This window comes from Sinohyriopsis cumingii, chromosome 11 (assembly GCF_028554795.1).
Source record: "Sinohyriopsis cumingii isolate HCF-2022 chromosome 11, ASM2855479v2, whole genome shotgun sequence".
Classification (NCBI taxonomy): Eukaryota; Metazoa; Mollusca; class Bivalvia; order Unionida; family Unionidae; genus Sinohyriopsis; species Sinohyriopsis cumingii.
In genome coordinates this window covers 45,357,211-45,364,395 of record NC_142971.1, presented here as the reverse complement: position 1 = coordinate 45,364,395, position 7,185 = coordinate 45,357,211, and the positions used below count along the sequence as shown (strand labels likewise).

At 36.2% G+C, this 7,185-nt stretch overlaps 1 pseudogene across 1 annotated transcript; it reads right to left on the bottom strand.

Moving 5' to 3' along the window:
- Positions 1–57: 57 nt before the first annotated feature.
- LOC149788048 (uncharacterized) lies at positions 58–7,175 on the bottom strand (annotated as a pseudogene). The gene is made up of 3 exons (XR_016424055.1): positions 6,726–7,175; positions 5,324–5,504; positions 58–5,055 (listed from the first exon to the last, which is right to left on the bottom strand). The product of XR_016424055.1 is annotated as an uncharacterized LOC149788048 (transcript).
- Positions 7,176–7,185: the final 10 nt, after the last annotated feature.

Below are 7,185 nucleotides of genomic sequence, written 5' to 3'. Positions count from 1 at the left end.
TCTCAAACATTTAAGGGTTGTGGATGATTTGCACTTAGGTAAGGAAGAAACCTCTCAATTTTGGGGACAAAAGATCAAAGGTCTAGGCCAGTTTGATTGAAAGAGGGGAATGTTTCTGCACAATAACATTAGTTTTACATCAGATACCAATATCAACCTTTGAGAATGACTTGTTCTCAGGATGAAAAGAGTCTTATTGATATTTGGAGTCAAAGGTCAAAGTCACTAAGACTGAAAGAAGAAACATTGTTTCCACTTAATAACATTAGTTCCACATTACAGACTTGGACAAAACTTGGTATATGACTTGCATATGGGGTACAGAAAAAGCATGATGATTTTAATGTCAAAAGGTCATGGTCAGAGTGAGGGAAAGAAGAAACATGTTTTCCACACAATAACAGCAGTTCTACTTCACAGACTTGAACCAACATTTGTAATATGGCTTGCACCTGTGTTTAAACAAAAGCCTATCGATTTTAGGATCACTGTGTCTAAACAAAGAAAAGTGGTTCCTGTACAATAAGACTGGAGCATTACATATCTTGACCAATCTTTGTGGACTGTCTGACCAGATTTTGTGGATGGCTTGTACTTTGGGTAGTAAAGAACCCTATAGATTCTTGGGTCAAAGGTCAGAGGTTGTAATTGTGTTAAAGGTCACTGGCCATACTCTAACATTTTCCTATTTATATCCGATTTGCATTACATGATTAAAAATAGTTATACTTGCACACAAAAAGTCAAAAAATTTATCAAGGGTAAAGAATAAATAATAATTTAATTACTCGAAATAGAAGTATACAACGCTGTTACTTCCCCTTAGTTACAATTTCCCACCTGGAATCGGTTCACAATTAATACTTCCAGTTCAGTACCCAAACGAATGTAGTTCTAGTCTATTTTTAGAACATTTTTTCCTCTCTCATTTTGGTGGTGATAGAAGAGTTTTATTTATGCATTTTTGGTAGGGATTTAAAGGTAACTGTTTATTCTTGATAATATGAGCTCAGGGTGTTGTTGTATGTGTGTATTTCGGCGACAGTGCACAGTGAGTAATAAGGCCTTGGTGATGATCCGGAAGTGAAATCTGTGGTCTGTTTACATGGTGATGTGTTGACAGTTAAGCATCTAAAAAAAGAGCAGGTCAACCTTTGACGAGAACTTCACCGTGAAGTCACCTTTGAAGGTATTTTAGATTAGCATATGATTTGTATTGATTGTCACACAGTGGAAAGGTCAGTACTGAGAAACCAATGTAGATAACATATAGTAAAATTAATTGTGTCTTATGTCCACCTATAGAGGACGCAACCGGAAATGACGTACATGTATCCCTACAAGACTAAGTACATGCTTCTTGTCGTCGAAAAATAAAACACCATAAACTATGGATAGGGAATATTTTAGATGAAAGTAATGAAAACTAATTTACTGTTCAGCCTTATATCGGTATGCGTGCATGATGCACTAGATTGTGTCGCTTTCAAAACTGTTCCATTGTTTCAATTTATTTTGAAAATTCAGACAGGTTAAAAAAATCAATGCTGGCTTCCCTGTGTCGGCAGACTTTATATAAAAAAAAATGAAAGAAATCGGCACACTTAAGATATCCAAAGGAACCAAACTTGACTTCCTTTTGTCGGCAGACTTCAGAAGAAAAAAAAATCGGCACACTAAAAAGATACCAACGTCAATTTTCCGGAGTTGGTTTGCATTGTAATAAAATAACCTATGTATCTGATATCCTGTAGGTAAGTTTAAACAATGATTTTATTGCTCCATGCCAGTTGTGTTTATCACACAGGTTTCTATTTGTTTGCCATATGTAATCATAATTGATGTTTGCAGGGCAAATAGTACACACAATAATAACTTGCTTTAATAATACTTTTTTAACCCATGCTAGCAAAAAGAGTATCATTTGCACTCACATTAAATGTATTTTTTTTAAAAAAATGATTTTTTTTATTATTTGCAAGATACCGACTTATAGTTAACCTGAATACAATACAATCTGGGTCAGTTTGCAATAAGTAACTTATCATGCATAAATGGGAGGTGCCTTCAAGCAATCGGGTGATACTTTCGTCTCATTTGCGATTTTGTTATTTGACATAAGCAATACACACTACGCTAAGGATGCATACGCAAGCCGGCATCCGCTACATATACGGAGTTTGTGGATATATATATTTTTTAAAATAATTTTCGCAGGATGAAAAAGAAGGAATATATGATAACAATGTAAGGTTACTTTCTTTCATTTTATTTTCAAACAAGTGTATGCTGATCAATTTATTTTGTACCGTGAGTGTGTTTGTGTGGGGGGTGGGGGTGGGGTGGGGGGCACAAATTAAACACAAAATGATTTCCTTTCTAATTTGTACGGAATAATGGAACAAATATGATTGACGATGTTGACCAGTAATGACAAGCTTTCAATTTACGCGCGCGAACAATAAGACAACTTGAAAAATAAAAACAAACAATACAATTAACTGGTAAGAGCTTCATATTGCAGCAACTGAATACTAACAAAATGCTCAACATTATTCTCTCTCTATCTCTCTCTCAAGTGTAACCTAGTATGTATTGTATGCAGCTGTGTTACAACGTGAAGCCTAAAATTAAGTATATTTGTCATAATATCTCATGTACACTACTCTTAGCAAAATGTATACGTATTATGTAGAATATTATGTTACATATTTTTGTTTTATAAATGATTATTGATAATTTGACCGGAAGACTTAAATTGAGAATGTCGTTGTCTAGATGCATATATTTGTTAGCATAAAAATGTATATACATATTTTAGTTAGAACAAGCAAGATATGTCAGTTTGTGTTTTCTCTCATAAATATGTACGTTACGAAGGAAGATTATTTTCTTTCAAAGAATATCAAAATAGTTTATTTAAATTTAGTTTTTTCCCCCCTAAAACCTATCTTACATATCATCTACTTCTTTGTTGAAGAAAAAGAACGTACAAACTATTGTTAAGTTTGGCCAAATTCTATTTCGAGTTGGGCCGAATCGTCTTTGGGCCAAATTCACTATAATCCGGCATAAATGATACAATTTTCCAATCCCTCCCCTGTTTGATCCCACAGATTAAATACACTTTTATCTGGTAAACATGGTTTTTCGGAAAAAGAAAGAACGCTTTTTCCCCATCATCACTCTTTTGGTAAAATCCGTATGCAACACAGTGCTCATATTTGCTGTACAAAAGCATGATCGTATGCTATATCACATACACATTTCCATGGGGAAATTAAGCACTTGAATGGCTAGATTCAATAGAAGGGATAAATGTACGTCACGTTCGGTTTTGGCACACGGAAACTACCAAATGTTAACGGAGATTGCCGAATAATTTTTCCATTTTATAAAGCGGAGTTTTAAGTCTAATTAAACATTTTTATGGTGTGCATACATAACCAATGCGTTTTGTTTATAACTATAATAATATCACACGTTTGTACAATATAGGTGGCAGGTGATCTTTAAGTCTAATAAGAAAACAATGGTTTCTAAATTTAGTTCAAGACTGCAAGCTTAACTTAATGTCCAGGTTTTTGAGAGCCATTGGTCACTAATCTCTAGATTCAGTATGGGTGGTCATATGCATGGTACTCGCAGAGGAAGCAGGTTTGCTCTGAGTTACCTCAGTACAAATGGGAAACAGGGTAATCGTGTTTGTCTCTCGGATTATGGACGTTTCGCCCCATGGACGTTTCGGCCCAGGATGTTTTGCCCCACTTCAGTGGACATTTCGCCCCACTTCAATGGACATTTTGCCCCACTTCAATGGACATTTTGCCCCACATGGTACATGGACGTTTCGCCCCATGGACGTTTCGCCCCACATCATTGGAAATATCGGACATTTATAGAAATTCACAAGCATTACACCATTATCTTCATTTTACTTTAGGAGCCTGCCGTTATGATTTAATTTTATGCCCCATAATCCCATCACTCTCATCCATTTCAATTACATTCAGCGTGCCGTTATATCAGACAATAGTTTCGTTTTTTCTTTCTTCATTTATGTAATAAGATCTATCGTTAAACTTTTTTTTCAAACGTTGAACTTTACTCATTTTTTTTCAAGCTCGGGTTAATTGACTTTTTATCTCCTGCCATTTATTGGCATTGTTACTTTGAATTTTGTAAAACTAGCTATAAATCGGGTCCTAATTACTCGACTCAACTGCTGACAGAAACAGTCCAAATTAATGTATTTCATTTCTATAGCCCGATCGTTATACATTACATCTTTTCAAAGCTGTGCACAGACGATCTAAACGAAAATATCGGCAAAAAAAGGTAAACGAGATTTTACAACTATTTCTACAATGATTTTCGATACTTCCGGTATTAAATAAGAGGACTACTCAATTTATTGGATTATATGCAAGGAATATGTTTAAAGTGTTATTATTAGGCTAAAAGAGCGCCGGGTGTGATTCACACTCGGCTTGCTCCATTAACACGTATATGCTCATTTAGTACCCTGTCCACGAGGTACGAGTAAGGGTACTAATATTAGTACTATGTCGGACCATACAATCTGGCACAGCATTTAAGCAAGGTGTTCGTGCTGATTTGGTGGTTTCCATACTTCTCCCATAACTTGATAAGGCGACCCTGAACTTTTGTTGTCTGTTTCTTTTGATGTCGTCTTATCTTCCCCTCTTGCAACAGACGAACTACAGATCCAACTTCTCTGGCTTCCTTATAAAGTAAAGTTATGAGGAGACAGAAAGGCAAATTTCCCTTTCTTGCTCTCCTGTTCATACGATTATGCCACCCTTCCACATCATTATTGGTTCGCATGCTTCTGCCATAAACTGACCAGGAGTCAACAGTCCATATGTCATTGTGAATTCAGGTGTCTTCCACATATCGTAGGAATGACTGCACATTCACTGCCTCTGGATCAACTCTTCGTTGTAATTCTGCAAATGACGGTGGTATGTCGTCTGCTGGTAATAGGGGGAGTGCGAAAACCTTTCACAGAAGTTTGTACATACTGTCGTGTTCCTGATAGACCCGTTAGAATTGGAAACGAAAATACAATTATTTTTTAATTAAAAAAAAAGAATTGGGATGAACAGATTTATACATTTTCGTAAATAATTTAGATTTTGACTTCTCAAGATATTGAATTTCCCAAAAAATTGTTGAGTTATAAGTGATTTTCAGCATTTCGAAAATTGTTTGAACTAGCTATCCAAAGTCTAAAGACATCGTAACTAGACTAATGAATATTAACATCGCAGCTCAATGGAGTGGACTGAAATGTGTTTACCTGTAATCCCAATTCCTGAATCTTTCTCCAAAGGACCTGTCCAAAATGAAATGCGCAACCATGTATCTGCGGGGTTTTAAAAGCTGCTCTGATTCCTTGCCAAAGATCCTTTTCGAAGTCAACAACAAATGACTGGACTTTCTTTCGTTTCAGGCAATAGGTCCTTGACTGACTGAAAAACCTGAAAATGGAAGAGAAAAAGTAAAACTATTCATGGATATACTGATTATTCAGTATCGTTTAGTGTCTTTTATTTGTTTGTACAATAATTAATTTGATTACTGATTTTCTAAATCACTTTTTGATCTGGACGTGTATATTTAGGATAAATAAATTGAAAATATATTTTCTGTGATAAAATACTGTTCATTATTTTAGACATTATGATATTAAAGTAATTATCATAATCTTCTCTCATCCTCAGTACACACACACACACACACCTTTTTGTAATGTCTCTTCTTCTTTTCTGACATGATGCAAAAACACAGCGGTATCAAATAAGCCATATTGTTTTGTATGATTGATGATGTGTGTCGTTTCTCGCATTACCATTATACTGAGACAGGCTGTACTCGAGTGAGGGTTCATACTTTATTTAATGTGGGACGAAACGTCCATGGGCCGAAACGTCCATGGGGCGAAACGTCCATGTACCATGTGGGGCGAAATGTCCATTGAAGTGGGGCGAAATGTCCATTGAAGTGGGGCGAAATGTCCACTGAAGTGGGGCGAAATGTCTTGGGCCGAAACGTCCATGGGGCGAAACGTCCAGGTACCTCGTCTCTCATAGTTAGCAGGTATGGTCTGAGCTACCTCACTAGCTTGATGTTGAGTAAAACTTCGCGAAAATGCAACGTTTCGGAGCACGTAACTTCAGTTTGGTACAACGCAGAAAAGTCAATGATGGCTTGATGGATAGAAAAAAAATCTCAGGAGTAAAATAAGCCATATAGTGTGGACGTGTGCCTTTAAAGACAGAAATAGCAGAAGGAAATCGATGGTCATGGGTGGAATGAAATATTTGGAAGTTCCGTACCTTCTCTCTTACATATTATGACAGAGAGGGTCCTATGTCAGAACGGGTCATGGGGGTAATCTAAGGTCGTTTTGTCACTCTGTATGATTTTTCCCCTTCAGATTATTTTTTTTCCCCTTAACATCAAGCTCGCATCGAGCACCTCTCTGTGTGTATGTGTGTGTACTTTTTGAGCGGTGGGGGTGGGTCTGAAACCCCGAACCCGCCACCCAACTCCCCGATCAGGCCCTGAACTTAACATAATTTCTTCATAAAGAATACATGTCGCGTATATCACTGCCAGAAGGCCGGGGCAGGTTCTAATCTCCACCTATAATCCGTATGTTACATAGAGTCATTTGGAAACTTGTGAAAAATATTTACATCGGAACTTTTGTTCACTAGTTGTTGTACACCGAAGTAGCTACCAAAAAGATTTATACACACTTCTGATGGTATGATTTAACAAGGGTTGAAAATCAATTGTAAATTATTATATCAAGCAACATAAGTTATCGTTCTTGTGCTAAATGTAGTAAAAGGGAAAAACCTTTGTGATACTATAGATAAACTGAAGATGTCAGTGAGGTCATTCTCGTTAAATTTCTTACTTTTCACACAGTTCATGTATATTAACCAAAGTTAAAACTTTTTTACGTGCCATTACTCTTGCGTCCTCTCTTTTTACATTTCTAAAGTATTAATCTTATTCTTGTACTATTAATAGAATGAAAGTTATGAGCAAAGTTTCCGCAGTAGGCTAAAACGCAATCTTCGCAAATGGTGTTAGGGGACGATTCCATTGTAATAATATAGGGTGAATCAATTTAAAATTGAAAGAAAA